This window comes from Crassostrea angulata, chromosome 4 (assembly GCF_025612915.1).
Source record: "Crassostrea angulata isolate pt1a10 chromosome 4, ASM2561291v2, whole genome shotgun sequence".
Taxonomy (NCBI): domain Eukaryota; kingdom Metazoa; phylum Mollusca; class Bivalvia; order Ostreida; family Ostreidae; genus Magallana; species Magallana angulata.
Genome location: NC_069114.1, coordinates 4,539,326 through 4,557,792, shown reverse-complemented (window position 1 = coordinate 4,557,792; position 18,467 = coordinate 4,539,326). Strand labels below are relative to the sequence as shown.

General features: G+C 32.6%; 1 pseudogene; it reads right to left on the bottom strand.

Moving 5' to 3' along the window:
- Positions 1-279: 279 nt before the first annotated feature.
- Positions 280-18,190, bottom strand: LOC128180554 (uncharacterized; annotated as a pseudogene).
- Positions 18,191-18,467: the final 277 nt, after the last annotated feature.

The window sequence follows — 18,467 nt, the reverse complement described above, 5'->3', positions numbered from 1 at the left end:
TTTTTCAAAATTATATTGATGAGTATATAAACGTGATCCTTAAACAAGGAAATATTACAAGTCAGTAAGAGCACTCGGTTTTCCTTGTTAAAGAGATACAAATCTCTGTCATACCGCCCTCGCCGTTTACTTTGCTGTAGGCAAACCGTACTCTAAATAAATCTAAAACCATGAATTAAAAACAGAATATGCCGAATACAAATGTACTTGAAGTTTTCATTTTGTTCAAAATTAACATATCAATTCTGTTAAATTTTTTACTGAAATGCACACCACTGGTTAAAATGTCTGAAAAATGAAAGGAAATAATGTTAGGAAAAATGTTATTTAACACTTGTGTATAACTTAGTTTTGATGCATAATACTGAGGCTTAATGTTTGTTGTTCTATTCTTACGACAACATGACTACTTAATTTTTTTAATCAAACTCACTAAATCTAAACGAAAAAAAAATAAAGAAAAGAAAGTTTATATAGTAGGTCATCTCAAATTCATAATATCTATGAAAGTACATTTGCAAAAAGTAACATTTTCATTCATAATCTATTTTTTTTTTTAAAGAAAGCAATTAAAAATGTCGAACTACAATATATTATAGAAACTTACCGTGCTATTGATATAGTTGAAGCATTTACGGAGTGGCAGCCTCAATTTAGAGATGACAAGTCGATGGTAATATACAACTTCTATTATAATCGAATGAACTTCGGCAATGATGTTGTTTACAACTGTGACATTTACATCCTCAGTTTCCATAGACTCGTCGACATACTAAGTAAAAATAATAATTAAAACACCACGGATAATTCATATTTACGTAAATTTGTATATACATTAAATCACTTATATTCTTTTAAACATAGGTAAAATATCACTTAAATTAAATGAATTCTTTTCAGCCCCACCTGAAAGATGAGATATACATAGAAAAATTGTTGATATTTGTTATGTCTTTGATTAATTATGTTTTAAACCAACATTTCTGTATCTTTTAGCACTTTTTTCCCTATCTTATATCGTGAGTTTTTTTTCTTAGATCCCGTCAAAATCGAAAAAAAAAATCTATTTTGTCAAACTGGAATCTTTTATTCAAATATAAGAACGTTTACGTTAGCCTCAACTTTTGTTTATACTTTTAGTTGATTGCAAGTTGATTGATTGTTTTCACATATTCAAATGTTATGAATAATGACCATCCTGATTAGAGAACCTATCCCATCCAACAAGTACACACTGACTACCGATGCCCCATGGATTGTGAAGGACACGTTTACAAGGTTTGTCGACTGTTCAGATAATGACAAAAACAAAGACATATTGTGGTGTCCATGTTCTGGAAAGGAAAGTCCCTTGCTTGAAAACAACGCCTCGTATGCTGATCCGGCGATTGTAACTGGTAACGATACTTTTACGTCGGTCCTCGCTTGACAGGCTGAAATAGATATGTGTATGTTGATTCCAAAACGTCCTATCAAACATGACTTATTTTTAGATAAAAATTCTTCTAAAAGAAAGTGTCATGTTCTTTATTGTAACAAAAATAAAGGAATAAATGCATGATGTTCCTTGAGATGAAAATTAAAAGTATAGCGTCAAATTGCCTAAACTGCTTTTTTTTTCAACAGAATATGTCTTTTGCCAAATAAAATAAATACATTTTATATAGGTTAAACGTAATTGCATCTTGAATTGCAAAGATATAGTTACCTCTTTCACAAGCATAGCCTTCAAATCCAAGTTTACACCTCATACATACTCCCGTGTCTTGGTAACATTCTTCACAGTGTGATGGACACGGTTTAGAACACTGAGGAACTTCGACCACAGGATTAGGACAACCTTGGTAATGAAAAAAAAACAATATGACATGTTCAACACTTAAATCACACTTCATTTTTTGACAGAAAAGAAATATATACCATAAACCTCAACTTCACAGAGGTCACAATAAGCCAAGTTTGAATACCCGGAAGGGTAGGTAACTCCGGGCAGACGTTCATTGTAAAAAATGACGTATTGTCCATGGTAAGGACAATCAATAGACACGTGATCAGGAATCGTTTCTCTTGTGTAATTTGTATCGTGGTGACATAGGATTCCGTCATGACGATTGGTGGTGTTCGAAATGTACAAATAAAATCCTAGGAAAACTGCCGTATAGCCATTGTTTATTCCTATAACAAACAAACATAATATGATATCGGAATTTTTTTTTATTTCTTTGAATAGATAAAAATTAGATTTATTATGATTAAAAAAACCTGCAAAAACAACTACACATTTCATGTTGACACAAACAAAACTATATATTAAAGTAATAAATAATATATGCATTACCCCACTGTACGTTATCGGTCCTGAAGTAGATATTGACATGGTCTATCATGTATATTTTCCCCAGATTAACCCACCATGTTATTTGTGTTGATGGTTTTGATATAGCACACTGTCCACTTGTGTAATGGCGTGACGTATATCGTCCATCAACTGCTTTATCGCTTGTTCCCGAAGAGGAATATGTTGCAGACTGCCAAGTTTTTTTTCTTGTAACTAAGATTTTCTAGATCTGAAATTAAAAACAAAAACGCAAAAACCTTTGATTCCTTTTTGGCGGAATAGAGAGTGTTTACGATTTGTTGTTTTAAAATGACCACGGTATAACCTGTCTTTCTACATAAATTGAAAGTACACTAAACGTTCAATTTAATTGTTTAGTGAATAAGGAACTTCTCCTTAGTGAATCAAGTTGCTTAACTGGACTGGTGCTCTAAAATATTTTTTTTTTCAGATAAAATGATGTCAATACACTTTAGGACATTTTTTAGTTGCCGTTGGGCATTGCTGCTCCAATTTCATCGTATCATTTTTACTTTGCACGAAGATGTTACAATGTTGTTTTTTTTATCATTTAAATATGCAACTAATATGTTGAATCAAAATGTCTCTTACGTGGTCTTGAATAATAGGCGATTGGCTGCAACATTAAATGCTACTTTTGATATAGTCTATTACATGTGCCTCCTCAGACGTGTGGTTAAACATGCCACGTATTAAATATTATCATATAGAAAGAACTCGATCAATACAAAAACCATACGTGTGGCAAAATAAATGTTGGTCAATAGTTTGTCCCATGTTTTTCTTCCATATTTTTTTGATAAATGTTTAATAAAAATGCACATGCTTATGAAACAAATACAGTTGAAGTCAATAAAAGTAAAAATTCAAGATACATGTATCTTTATTGACAAATAGGCGTTGAACTCTCATGAACGAAAACAAATTTCTTACGGAGATTTGTAATGGGACATGTTTATATCGTTTCACCATTTGGAACTCACACTGAATACCTCGCACAATATTAAAGATAGCATTTGGATTATTTTATGATGCAATGCAAAATGCCCGTAGACTTTTAATTTTGGGTTGGATATTGAACCCTGAAGCGAAAGAAGGGACGTTTCAAAACAGAAAATCTGGGCATTTTAATATCAGTGGATGAACTTAGTCTGAACACAAAAGTAATTTTGATTATCAAAATATCAACCGAACAATGGTGGAAGAAAAACACTTGGGAGAGTGTGTAGTATGTTGACCCTGCTAAATCATTTGTTACAGTCTTTGGACTATTTTTGATATTCTTCTAAGGCGATCAAGACATTCAAAAACACCAGATTATTTTATATTTGTTTGCATCGTTTGTATTACTAAACGTTGATTATATAAAATGATGAATTGAATTGAGACTGTTGATAGGCCTGTTTTATTAACCTGTTTGACAGTACATTGCCTCGTCTTAGAAACTGTTCATACGAAGAGCATACCTTTTCGTATCGCTCTAACTAAGATACGAAACCTCAAAATACAGGTGATGAAGGTATATTGGTACATAGTTTAAGTCATCACGTTTTTCACAAACTGATGTTGTTAAATTGCCATCGATGCCCCTTTCCAGTAGAATACCCAAATATGAAACTGGTGGCACATATTTTATGGCTCATGTTGAATTAATTTGTGGGGTTATACAATCATTTTTGATTTTGTTGGTCTTAGATAAAAGAAGGAATAACCTCCTTTTCAAATTTGTCATTTTCAAGGAATTCACACAATTTGGCCAAACAAACTTAAATGATTCCAAAGTACTTTAAATTGTTTAAGTTCGTTTTATCTGTTTTTGTGTATTTGAATGATTTTTTTTATTTATAATGCATATATCTTTTTCAAGATATATTACACTTAAAAATATTTTCTTTAAAACTGCAGAAAGAATAATTGCGATAAAGCAAGGGTATTTACTCACCCTTCCTACACATTTCGAGACACATGAGTCTGCAGGCCTCGTCTTGAAACCTACTCTGGACTATAGGACAACCTTAAAATAAACATTACAAATTATCTAGTTGAAATGTAAAGACAGTATGCACTTTTTTGTTTTATTAGTAGCATCATTATGTACCGTAAACTTCTACTTCGCAGAGGTCAGGAAAAGCATATTGACTATGTTCTACATAGTATGTGACTCCTGGTAGTCTCTCATTGTAATAGATAACATAGCGTCCAAAGACGGAACAGAGAATATCTACCACCGATGGTATTGTATTTTTGTTGTATATTTGGTCGTGAAAGCAAATGACGCCATCTTTGTGGTTAGTGGTGTTCGAAACAATGATTGAAAATCCTAGTAATCTTTTTGAAAATTGGTTATCTCCATCTGTCAAAAGAATATATTTAAATCATATAATTTAAAGCAAAGTTATAATATATGAATATTCATTTGTTTATGTGTATATTTAATTCATACCGTTAATGCAAAGAGAAATATAACAGGTTTATTTATCTCACCCCATATTCTGTTATCCGTTCTGGAGTAAACAACAATACGTTCAATGCGACGAAGTTGTTCTAAATCCACCCTCCACATTACAAACGTTTGGCCGTTTTTAGTAGAGGTGCATTGACCGTTGTATATACTCAGATCACTCTTTTTACCATCAACGAGTCTGGAACTTGGTTGTCCGTCAAACAATGTATGTAGTTGAAAAGTCGGGCGATGTAATGCCAAATTAACTGGATAGGAAAAACATAACAATGTGTTATTGATATGAACCTTAGGACACTATTCATATGAAATAGGATATTTCACTTTTATAATATCTAAAAACATTTTAAAAAATGTTGTTTATCATGAATAAAAGTCACTGGGTTTCAAACGGCATAATGGAAGTCAACAGTCGTAATAACATCATTTTTCAAATTTAATTTTAGTATAAGGAATAAAATCACCAGCTTATAGAATACAGAATTGGTTGGTCAGTTTGCGCTTTTTAAGAATTAAACTATTACAACTTATCTCATATTTGTAAATTTGGAAGCTATTACTTTAATTTTGTTTACAATTTAATTATCAGCCGTTAATTGTTTATTAAAATGGTCAAGTGATGGCTTAAATGGTATGATTTCACAAATTTCAAACGTCACGTATGGCAGATTAATACGTTTATTTTTACGTTAGTTACTTCAAGTAGACAACTTTTTTTGCACGATACGAACTATGTTTCCGCTATTTTTAGTAAGATGGTACATTTCAAACAAAAATTAATTATTTTACAATGCTATTTCAATTTCGGTAACCCAACAACTTTTATGCAGGACGAAATCCATTTGCGATTTACCAGACATTAATAGTACGCTGCGACTTATTTTTGCGAACAAGCCTTTCTAATATCTATTTTGCTAAAACAACCATAAGACAATAAGTGATTCGGGGCGAGAAATTTTTTGCATCGACGAAGGTCGAAAGAACATTTTTCTCACGTGAATGAAAGCTGGCTTATAGCAGTTCAAAAAAAATTCATTAAAAAACAACTAAACTAACTCACTTCGTTCATAAGAATTACAAAAGTGTCCGGAAAAACCACGGCGACAGCCTCCGAGACATTTTCCAGATTCGTAGTTACAATGGTGACAATTAACTGGGCAAGTCTTTAAGCAATCCCCGCCATAGAATCCCAAAGGACATCCTTGTTGTTATAAAATAAAACAAAGACAGTACAGAAAGATGATGCATACATAAATATAGAATCGTCCAGTATTTACAAAATGTGTCATATTAGCTACACATGAATTGAAATTACATGTATGATTTTTCAAAGAATATGATCATATAATTGTTGCTTGATATCTCATGTAATGATGACATTTTTTTTATTCTTTTTTATAATAATTGCTTTAAAAAGACACAGTTCTGATTTTTTTAATATTGTTTTGTTTTTGCAAAAGATAGAAACAGAAGTAAGATATACCTTTTTAGTCATAAAGATGAAGGATAATATAAAAAATATATATATAAAGATAATAAATATTACCATATACTTCAACTTCACATAAACTTATCTCCACTTTATCAGAATAGCCAATTTTCATTGACAACAACCGTTAATGATACAACGCCGCTTAATGATATAAATAGCATTAAGCGTTGCAATTGCAACGCTTAATGCCATAAATTCTTGCATTAACAGTTGACATCTTCAACTGTTAATGATAAATCGCCGCTTAATGATATAATTGTATCATTAAGCGTCACAAATGCACAGCAGCCCTAACGCTTAATGAAACAAGCAAATATCGACATCCTCAACCGCTAATGATACAAACTTTATATCATTAAGCGTTGCAGTCGCACCCTTTAATGATACAAAATTGTAAAAATGATTGAAATATTATTGTGTTCATAAAGCAATGGGATGAATATTTGCTTAAACAAGGCAGATCTAATATTTCAAGGTGAATTATTAATTTTTTTATCACCCCCCCCCCCCCACTTTTAAAAACGGTGCTACATGCCTGTAACATCAGTTTTAGCTGAAATACACTTTGCTCACAATTCATAGCGTGAAATTAATCTTTTAACAGCTTTTTTTTTTTACAATATTTTTACAAATTGTTAGATCATATTCATACGATGTACATTGAAAAAAATCAGATGCTATATTGTGTCAAATATAAAAAGCGAGAATATATTTACAATTTCACATGATTGCCTATATACACAGGTAAGTTAGCGAATACAAAAAACATTGATAATGAACTTATTTAAAACAACTGCGTGATTTTTGCGTGATTGCCCATGGGAGGCCCGCTGCTTAAAGGGAGCCGAATGGAAAGCTTTTCTTGTAATATAACTAATGGACTTATCTATTATCTCTAATCTTACGAACTAATTTATAGATCATGTGTTATAAAGAAGGGGTATTGAATGGTATCTCTTAGTCTTATTTATTTATCTATTTATTTTTGTGAGAGGGGAGGGGGGGGGCTACATCAACGCAGGCTAACTATTTTTTTTTTCATTATAAAAATGTGATTTATCCTTCAAACTTTAAAAACGAAATAAAATAAAAAGAATTTTTTTTATGATATCCAATCATTTTATGAAGTTATTAAAATTTTTGCTACAATGGATATAATGGAACAAATATACAAGTTGAGACAAATAAGAAAAAACCCGGTTTTACAGGTGCATCGGTTGCTCGGACCCCTTTACCATTATGTACTAGGTTTCCGTGGAGTCACCAAGCCAAGCAGATCGTTCAATAGATGTGGTTAATATTAAATCTGCAAGTCTAATTAAATTTGTACATATAAATGGCAGATTTATGGTACGAATAAAAAAGAAATCTGGACAATTTAGAGTTATAGAAAATTGCTGAGGATCGGAGTTTGTTAAGGTGGTTTTGATGGAGGGAGGGTGGGCGTCTATCTCTTTTGCTACATGGAATCATTATGAATTTCTTCACTATTAAAATAACCTTATATTTTTGTTTCAGTTTGTTTATTTCGAAATTACTATTGGTGAGTTAAACTTCAAAACTTACAATATGACAACTGGATACAAATTGAATTCAATCAATGAGTAAGATATGTGTGTGCTTGGGAGGGGGGGGGGGTAGGAACGCGGCTTGAGTGAGGATTCAAACGGATAGTGACTTTCTTTGAAGTATGGAATGTCCGTTTCACTATTTGTTTTTAGTAAAACACAAATAGAAACAAAAAGAAATGATGCTGGAAACAGGAAAAAACATAGAATATTTCGAGTTAATTTATCTACAAGTGAAACAAGCAATTTTTATGGAGCGTTCGATTGTACCTTCTGGTCAGACTGTGAATGCGGTAAATCACTCTCGGGTAAACCCAGGACTACGACTTTTTAAGGACGTCGTTATAACTCAACATGCAGACTGTATAGGCAATGTATATAAAATGATAACTCCAATACAAAAATGTACATTGCTCTGATTTTCATACATATACATTAATATACTCTTTATCATAATAGTATAATGCTTTCCTGATAATAGTGCCGTTATTTTGAATAAAATTACATGTGTCCTCGATTTTGTTTGGACAATCCTCGTATATGTAAATGTAAGCAGTGTAGATTATGTTTTGAAATTTTCGTAAGAATTGTTCTTCACACATGCCGTCAAAAGATTAAAAACAAAATTGACGCCCTCCCCGTAATATTTAATTCGGATTTCTGTCATGCATATTAGACATTATACGTTACAACGATAAAAAAAAGCAACTTTAATTCAATTAGGTAATTTTAGTTTAGTACAATGTTTATACTATACAAAGCAAAACATATCAAATCTTCTTTTTTAATTTTAGAAATATTGAAACAATCAAATCATTGAGCATGTGTCACCCCCCTCCCTCCCGCACGCACACACGCACACACACCGCAATGATGAATCGATCGTATTACGCTGTTCAAAATCGCAAAACAAAATCGAACTAATTTTTCTTTTTACAACTAAAAATGTATTACTTATATATAGAACTGTGTTCTAAACAATGACCCCCTTTTTTTGACATCGAATAATGACCGGAACAAATTGACTATGCAGTGCGCAACACCAACACTTCCAAACGCCAGAGAACGCCATTTACACTTTCAAAGATACCTTCTAGTACAAGATTTGGACATCGTATAAAACCTGCAGGTAACAATATATTTATTTATTTATTGTTCTTTAAAGACAAGTATAAATAAACAAATGTATAGAAACAGATAAACCGCATATATATTCATGAAAGCGGGATGGTATTCGCAAGGCATATTCCATCGTAAAACTTGTTTTCTTCACTATTAGTAATTTCATTAGATTATGTAGAGAACCGTAAACGTGTTAACAGTAATGAGCTTTTATTATATTGATTGATGAATCAATTTGATTCTCTCTCTCTCTCTCTCTCTCTCTCTCTCTCTCTCTCTCTCTCTCTCTCTCTCCACACACACAAACACACAGAACTCGCTTAAAAAACCCACTGGAATCAAGATTGATATTTTATGAAGAAATAAATGCTCTTACGATTGTATTTTTAAGCATTGAATGCTTATTTTTGGATGTCGTCGGTCCTATGACACACCAATGCGGTGCAGACAAATTGAATACCGCGCGCTAGCGCGGTATGATAATTTGTCTGCACCGCATTGGTGTGTCATAGGACCGACGACATCCAAAAATAAGCATCCAATGCTTATATTTATATTCATACTGGTTTTTTTTTTTGTATGAAATATATGTTTATCGTCGCTGTAAAGCCATTATATACGCTCTCAGTCAGGGATACGAAACATACATGAAATAGCCATATTAGCATGTTATTACGCTTCCGCGGCTATAATATAGTGCCAGAAACTTTGTAGAGAAAACTCTTTTTAATTTAGGAGTAGATATAATTCGATGTTGATAATTTTTCAAAAGTACATATCCAATTGGTTATATAAGGTTGAACTTTTCATTAAATGTTATTCTTACCGAAATAAATATACTCAAAACACGTGGTGACGTTTGTGCTCATGGCGCATGAATTAGCAAAGTGCATTCATAGGAAATTGAACGTCTCAGAATATTGCGTCTCATTTCCTATGTGAACTTTCTATCAAAACCGCAGGTAGATAGGAAGCTGGATAATAACATTGATATATATGTTTAGTATTTTATACTTGCTTTAGAATAATTGATCATTGCAACAAGTATTCCAATAAATAATCCACTAATGCGGGTCATTACCATCCATTTATTTAAGGTAGTCCTATCCTTGGCACTTAATGGGATCAATCATTAAACGATTAGTTTTAAATGATAGACATACATTCTAGCAATACATATACATAGGACAATATGTATGTTTACATGCTAGTTTGTTTTCTATCACCTCTCCCCTTGCAACAATTATTGACAATAATGAAATTTGCCAGACGTCCGTTTTTAAATAATTACAAATTTTAGGAAAATTAGAACTGGACATACAAAATAGAGTATAAACATTTATGTAATCCATATCTCATCAATAACTTTGCGCAAATTGTTGTAAGTAAATTTAAGTATGCCTTATGGACCTGATGTATCAAAATAAAAAAATTAAAAAATGAGATGCATGCATCGTGTTTGGTCATTTTTTTTACTATTTTATGGACTTAAACTTAAATTTTTGTCTATAGATTGACATCTTAGAAACAAGATTTGCTAGAATAAATCATATGTTGACAGATTACTTTTCACGCTATACATGTAAGCTCTAAACCAAGTAGACCCTGACGAAAAAAAAATCCGTAAAAATCACATTTTTATACAGTTTTCTGCTTAGATCTGTCAACAATGTTAGATTTCATTTAAACATTAATTAATTGACGATGGATTAAATTCGAAATAGCTTCTGTCTCTAAATTTAAACCGGTTTTAGTAAAAGAAAAAAAAATTCGGGGGGGGGGGGGGGGGCATCATAACAAAGTTCTAAGATATAAGCATAACTGAGACCCTGGTTAATCAGAAACTTCGTTTTTCATTTTACTTTAACAGAATTGAGTTTCTCAACATGAATCATTTCTATCTCTCATAGAATATATATATTACCGTTCTAATTGCTTATTATTGCCTTTGTTTACAAGAGCGATGTAAAGCAAAATCAATACCGAGAATCTAAAACGCTATGTAAATGTCGAAACAATATTATGACGTAGTGCGATACTCGGGCTACTTTAAGGTTTCTAACATAGATGATACATTCCATGCCTTAGTAACCACAAATGTTAGTTGGAACAAAGCGTCTAGCGTATTCGCTAACGGCTTAAAAAGCGAAAGATTTATATTTCCGGTTTTGCATATGCTGTTAACCAACATTTATTTGCGTGCGAGAAATTTTCGCGAAGTAATAAGAGCCTCGTCGTCGCGAATATTTCTCGCTAAAAACAAGTTGTTGTTGTATGGTTGTTACATGTATAACAACGGGTTCTTGATAAGGCTTGGTAGCGAACATTAGTCGTCGCAAACCAGTTTATCTAAAGTTAATCGCGAAATAAAGCAGACACGAATAAAATTTGGTTTACAGTATATATGATCATAACTTGATCTAATGGTTCGGATCATGTGGAATAGCAAGGGGTGAATCAGCAGATCAAACAAGAAGCGAAGCGAAGTTACATGTATTACATTATACCACCGCTCTGAAGCTAATGACGTGGTACCCAATAAATCAATTTTGCTTGTTAGACCGTTTTCAATATATACTTTGAATTAAATTGTTTTCAATAAGTATGATGGTTTGTTTTGTTTTGTATTTTACCTTGCGGAAAGGTATCTAATGAATTTATTATCATAGGGGATCATGTTCCAAAGAATCAGATCACGTCTCGTTGCAAGGCGCGAATCATTAAATCAAACTCGACGCTACGGGTTACTTCTTATCTGATGATCCGCGTCTGGCAACTCCATGTAATCTGACCCTTTGATCAAGTTACTGTAGTAAAAATATAGCGAACACTCACATTCATGTACGTTATTTCATTTGATATGTCAATCACAAAGTAATTTATTTCTTCATGTTAAAAAAAAAAATTGCATATAGACAATAAGTCCTTTTGTTAGACATAAAATACACATAACTGTTACTAGAAATAAAAAAAAAATTGGTCATTAAAATGTGTTTGGCAGGAAAAAACAAGGAATTGCCTTTGTCATAATATTAGTTCTTTAATGTTTTTGTCTATAACATTACTATCAAGCATTAGTGGTTGTGTAATAATCTTTGATTTTTTTTTATTTGACAGAACTCTTACAGAGTATGCCATGGACAAGAAAACTCGATCTATACGTCCGTTTTCAAGAGAAAGATATAATACCATTCTATCACTTATAAACAAATCATTTAATGTGGCAGTCAAAGAACGATCCTTAGAACAGAAAAGAGCTGTCCTTCAGTTCTATCGTGCTAAATCTGACTTTTCTGTTAGGAGGGACGTTTTACATTTCCGAGGCAAGAGAGTCTTATTAAAAGATGATTTGCAAAATATTGTTAAAAACAAATTCAATGATGCTCAAGGCAGTGGCGCTAGAGCGCTCAACCATCGGATTCAAAAAGAGTTCACTGGAATAAGTGAACATCGTATCCAAAGTGAATTAGCGAAAAGCAAAATATATGCACGACAGTATGCTAAGTTCACCAACAAGCCCCCACTTAAATCAATCATTTCAAAAAATATCGGTGACCGATGGCAAATCGATCTCATAAATATGAGATCAGAACCAGTCCAATGCCATGGGCAGACATACCAGTACATTCTATCTGTCATTGATGTATTTTCCCGGTTTTTGATTTGTCGACCTTTGCAAAACAAATCAAGCAAACTCGTATGCAAAACAATGAATGATGTCTTTTTAGAATATGGAACTCCAAAAGTTCTTCAATGTGACAATGGGACTGAATTTAAAGGATCCTTTGACTCACTGTTATTAAAAAAGGGAGTTAAGAAAATTACTAGTCGCCCTTATCACCCAGAATCACAAGGAAAGTGCGAAAGGTCTCATAGAACGTTAAGAAGAAAACTTGGATTTCTCAAAATCTCGACAAAAGGTTCAAATTGGGTAACAGATCTGCCAACAGTCGTGCATTCTATGAACACAACAGCAATGGAAGTTCTCAATTATCAGACGCCGTTTGAAATATACTTTGGCCGACAGCACAAAAAACACAAAGCTACTCCAAACATTTCATTATTGAAACAACGGGTGAGAAACTCGACGGCAAGATGCGCAAACAGAATGCAACGATATAGAATGAAAGCGTCACTACCATCAATGTATGAGATTGGAGAAAAGGTTCTGATTCGCTTCCCCACAGGCAAATCAAGGATTCCAAGACGCAGATATATTTTGTCCGGAAGGATAGTAGAAAGGAGGCTAAGATCTCATAAATACCTTGTTAAGTTTCAAGATCCAAGGTCGAGTTCTTCTAGAACAGAATGGGTAGGGGTTGAAAATATCACAAGTGAGACAATACAGAAAGAGAAGTTCAGAAAAATGCATACGATGAACAATGAACACAGAAAGAAATATCTTATTCCTTTCTCTCATACAGACAGATTGGAAGGCCTAGATTTAATAGAAAACGATTCAGTCACACTTTTGTTTGATCCTAAGGGAGATGGTAACTGCCAATTTGAGGCAGTAGTTCATCAACTATCAATGATTTGCATTTTTAGAACAGCTTCTAGTCTCTGCACAAGTGCTGTGGATCATTTAAAGAAGCATGGCGAGTTCTATAGATCGTTCGTCTGTCAAGATTTTGCAGAATATATTCAAAAAATGTCACAAAACGGAGAGTATGGTGATAATCTTACTTTGCAGGCATTAGCTCGAGAGCTAAATCTGCAATTTTTGATTATATCTGCAAATGGCTTAATGCATTGCAAAATTATTTCTAATGATGGAAAATTTGATGAAGGGTTAAACGTGCTTTGTCTTGGATATTTCCCAGAGGGTCAGGGTGAACACTATGTCAGCATTGACATACAACCTCAAACAAAAGAGTACATCATAGAAAATATTGAAACACACAATGAAAACGAACTACAGAATGGTCGTGTAGACGAGTTGATGAGCGAAAACAGTTTTCAGCAGAAGGAAAATGACACGTTTTCAGCCTGTAACATTTCTGTTAACGAGGATAGGTCTTTTCCTATAGAGTTAGATGAGAGCTGTGACAATGATGTTGGTCACATAGAAGAAGAAACACCTTTAACCAGTAATTGTATCCCCTCTTCCGTTGACGAATGCAGTAAAGAATTTCTACTTGACCCCAACAGTCCACCGCCTGTTTTGGATGAATACAAAAGTCCTTTTCCAAGAGAGTCAGATGAGAGTTGTGACAATGATGTTGGTGACATAGAAGAAGAAACACCTTTAACCAGTAATTGTATCCCCTCTTCCGTTGACGAATGCAGTAAAGAATTTCTACTTGACCCCAACAGTCCACCGCCTGTTTTGGATGAATACAAAAGTCCTTTTCCAAGAGAGTCAGATGAGAGCTGTGACAATGATGTTGGTGATATAGAAGAAGTAAAAAATTTAACCAGTAATTGTATCCCCTCTACTGTTGACGAATGCAGTAAAGATTTTCTACTTGACCCCAACAGTCCTCCAAATGTTTCGGATGAATACAATAGTCCCCATCCTAGAGAGTCAGATGAAAGCTGTGACAATGCTGTTGACGGACTGGAAAAAGAAACACCCTCAACATGTAAAAGGCCACCCACTACTGTTGTCAAATGCAACGAGAACATGCTCCCTGGTGTAAACAATCAGCGCCATGTCTCAGACAATGAAACGTGTCCAAGTACTTCTTCCAAGAAATCAAACAAGGAAACCAATAACAGCCATATCCACGGCGCGTCTATCGAATTGCCGAAAGAAATATGGTGGAAAATACTTCACATTGTTTTGGATAGGGAACCTAGTTATAGGTTTCGTCTTAGGAATGTTAACACATTATTCCGTACCATCATTGACGACACACCATGTCCAATGGTGTACATTTCTCCAAATGTTTTGCATTCTGTCCCTTCACCTGTAAGTGTGCGTCGAATAATAAGACTTGTAGGTTCTGGAAGCGGACTTGTTTTAGAGTTAAAAAGAGTTATTGCTTCCCCATTTTGGCACCATGCGTGGCTTAACCTTCGAGAGGTTTCCAATCGATGGTTTGAGGTTCAAGACATTAAATACAGAAACAGCGCATGTTGACACTACCGGTAGTAAAGTAAAAACCAAAATATGAAAAAAAGAAATAAGTTTACATGTACCCAGCTTCCAGACAGTAGCTGTAGACATTTCCAATTTTGTAACGAATATTTTAAACAAGATATTCAAAGAACAAACTTGGGGGTCATATATAATAAAACTTTTCATCAATATCATGCTAGTTCATGAGTCTTAATAAACACTGATGCTCATTAATGCCCTGCGTGTGCTATTTTTTTAGGCCATATCAAAGCAATGATAAGATGTTTAAACATTATTTAAAAGCCAGTTTATCAAATAACTTGAACAACATTTAATCTTTTAAGTTTTTGTTTCAGAATATATTTCACATTTTGTCTGTTTTTAATTTCTCTTGATTAAAATGAGTTTGATTCAGTTTATTTTCTGTTGTTTTATACTTATTGATGTTTTTTTATCTATCTAAATATCTATCTATCTATCTATCTATCTATCTATCTATCTATCTATCTATCTATCTATCTATCTGTACACCCGTCCATTCATCATTTTATCTATCCGTTCATCAATCCATCTACCATTGCATCGATCCATTTATCTATCTATTTGTGTCTGATATATCGATTCTCTCACTCCATCTCACCTCTCTCTCTCTATATATACAGTATATATATATATATATATATATATATATATATATATATATATATATATATATATATATATATATATATATATATATATTCTATCTACCACTTAATGTACTTAATGTACAATTGTTGAGCCAATTGAGGAAAAGATAAAGATGTTTTTACATTCTTTATTACAATTTTGTATCATTAAAGGGTGCGACTGCAACGCTTAATGATATAAAGTTTGTATCATTAGCGGTTGAGGATGTCGATATTTGCTTGTTTCATTAAGCGTTAGGGCTGCTGTGCAATTGTGACGCTTAATGATACAATTATATCATTAAGCGGCGATTTATCATTAACAATTGAAGATGTCAACTGTTAATGCAAGAATTTATGGCATTAAGCGTTGCAATTGCAACGCTTAATGCTATTTATAGCATTAAGCGGCGTTGTATCATTAACGGTTGTTACATCCCTTCTCTTGTGTTGTAGAATATCACATAGCGGCCTTGGGAAATACACTCAATGGCTATCCTAGACGTTATGGTTGATACCGTGTAGTTGGTGTCGTGATAACACAGGACTCCATCTTTCTTGTTGGTTGAGTTTGATACATATACGGAGAAACCGAGGAATCTGCTTGCATAGACGCTGTCAGCTTTGTGTGTATAAAACGGGATAACAAATCTCATTGATACCCAAAAAGTAAAATCTAATACTTTAAATAAAACTTAGGTTACTATTCATTTGTACATACATATTACACCAACTATTCACCTATTATGAAAAAAAAATAACAGCATATCAATCGCTCTGAATTGTAACAAAACACCATTCAATATATATATCAACTCCTTTTTATGCATTGGTACAATAAACTTCAATAAAAAAAACAAACAAACGAACAAAAAAAAATTTAAACAAACAAACAAACAAACAAAACAAAAAACAAAACGAAGCAAAAAAGAGTAAAGAATTAATGCGAATGTAGGTATCAATATACACTAAGGAATCATCTCATAGTATCTTTTAAATAACAGCAATAACCATTGATATTGAAGATTTAAAAGAAAACGGCAAATTTCTTAACTTTTAGATTTTTATGTATTCATCGATGTAAAAATAAATTTTAATGACATAATTCTTAATATTCCCCGTCCAAATGAAAAAAACATTGTGTTAAACATTGTTTCTTACATTTGATGTTCAAAACAATCAAAGTAATACAAAAAACAATAACAGAAACTGGTTAATCTTTATGTTTTGAAATAATTCAGATTTTAGCTTAACCTAAAATTTTTAGTAAAACGTAGTAGCAAAGGTGAGAATATCAAACGTAAAATTTGAAGAAAAAAAACTATTCTTATCCATTGAAGCATTATCCAAATTATTAGAAAGTAGCAAGTACAGAAACAGGAATAAAAAAGATGTAATTATCAATTTAATGTGTTGTATATGCTGTTTCTGTGTGTCCCGCAATCTCGCAAAAGTTTTCTGAATCATATAAACATGGGAATGAAGTCATTAAGATTTTATCTGGACCACAAAAACGCCCAAATCTGTGTTAAATGGATACCTTTCACTGTTTCCAAAATCGATATCATAACAAAACAAAAAACTCAAAAGAAAATCATTGTAGTAATATTTTTTTAAGTACAGATTTAATGTTTATTTATGAATTATCCAGTTGGTTGCGTGTGCTATCTTTAATATTTGTTAAAAAAAAGAAGACTCGTAAGTAGAAAGAAAGAAACAATTTATAAAAGTGAAATGAGCTTACCAAATGTAGATCCCTCTGTCACATGGTACAATACAATCTTACTGATACTGTTTATTGTCTCTAAATCAACTAACCACGTGACTTCAGACGAGGCAAAAGATACGTCGCACTGGTTTCCAATTGCTGATAGATTAGTATACAGTCCATCCACTGCCTTGTCCGACGAATACTTGTCAAGTGTCTGCCAAGTCGGTTTTTTATACGCTAGGTTATCTTAAGGTTCAAAAGTAAAAAAAATCACATTAACAATTTTCATTTAACAGTAATATCTCAAATGTGCTAAGATTTGTTTTAACTAGAGCATAATGTAGCTTAGACATATATTGTTAATTATTTTGTTAAATGGTAACGAACAAATCATGATATAAGAACGGTACCAGTCAAATTTAACACTCACAAAATATATCATTTTACCATTTATTTTTTTAACGAGGAAAAAAATACAACTTCACTTAAGGATTTTTTCATCTATGTTCTAAAAAGATATTGTCGTTCATAAGAGTTATGAGGTAATTTAAGACATACTGTGTAATATGGTAAACATAGATGAAGACAGAATTTTATAACAGTTTTTTTAAAAAAAAAACACCTTAATTTAAACAAATGAAAAAAATCACTTTTTTGCAAATGTAAAGAAAAAATGAACATTCGTGCGATCAAAAGTAAAGCATTGCAAAACAAGTTAGTAATTCGTGTACTTACATCCCGTCATTAGATTAGGCATAAACACAACCAGAGTAAGCAAGACACAAGTTAACGGCATCATAGTTTTAATAAGAATGCCGGCTCTCACAAATTTGCACTCTCTGATAAATCACTATTAATAATTTCACTGCCGTCAGAATTTATTTTTTTAAAGTTTTTTTCTCTTTTTTTATCAGCACTTATAACGATGATATAATGTGTTTTTGAAGTATATGAAACATAAACAAGATGCTAATAATCACATTTTATTGCAAATCAATAACAAAACATATTATTGTGAAAGT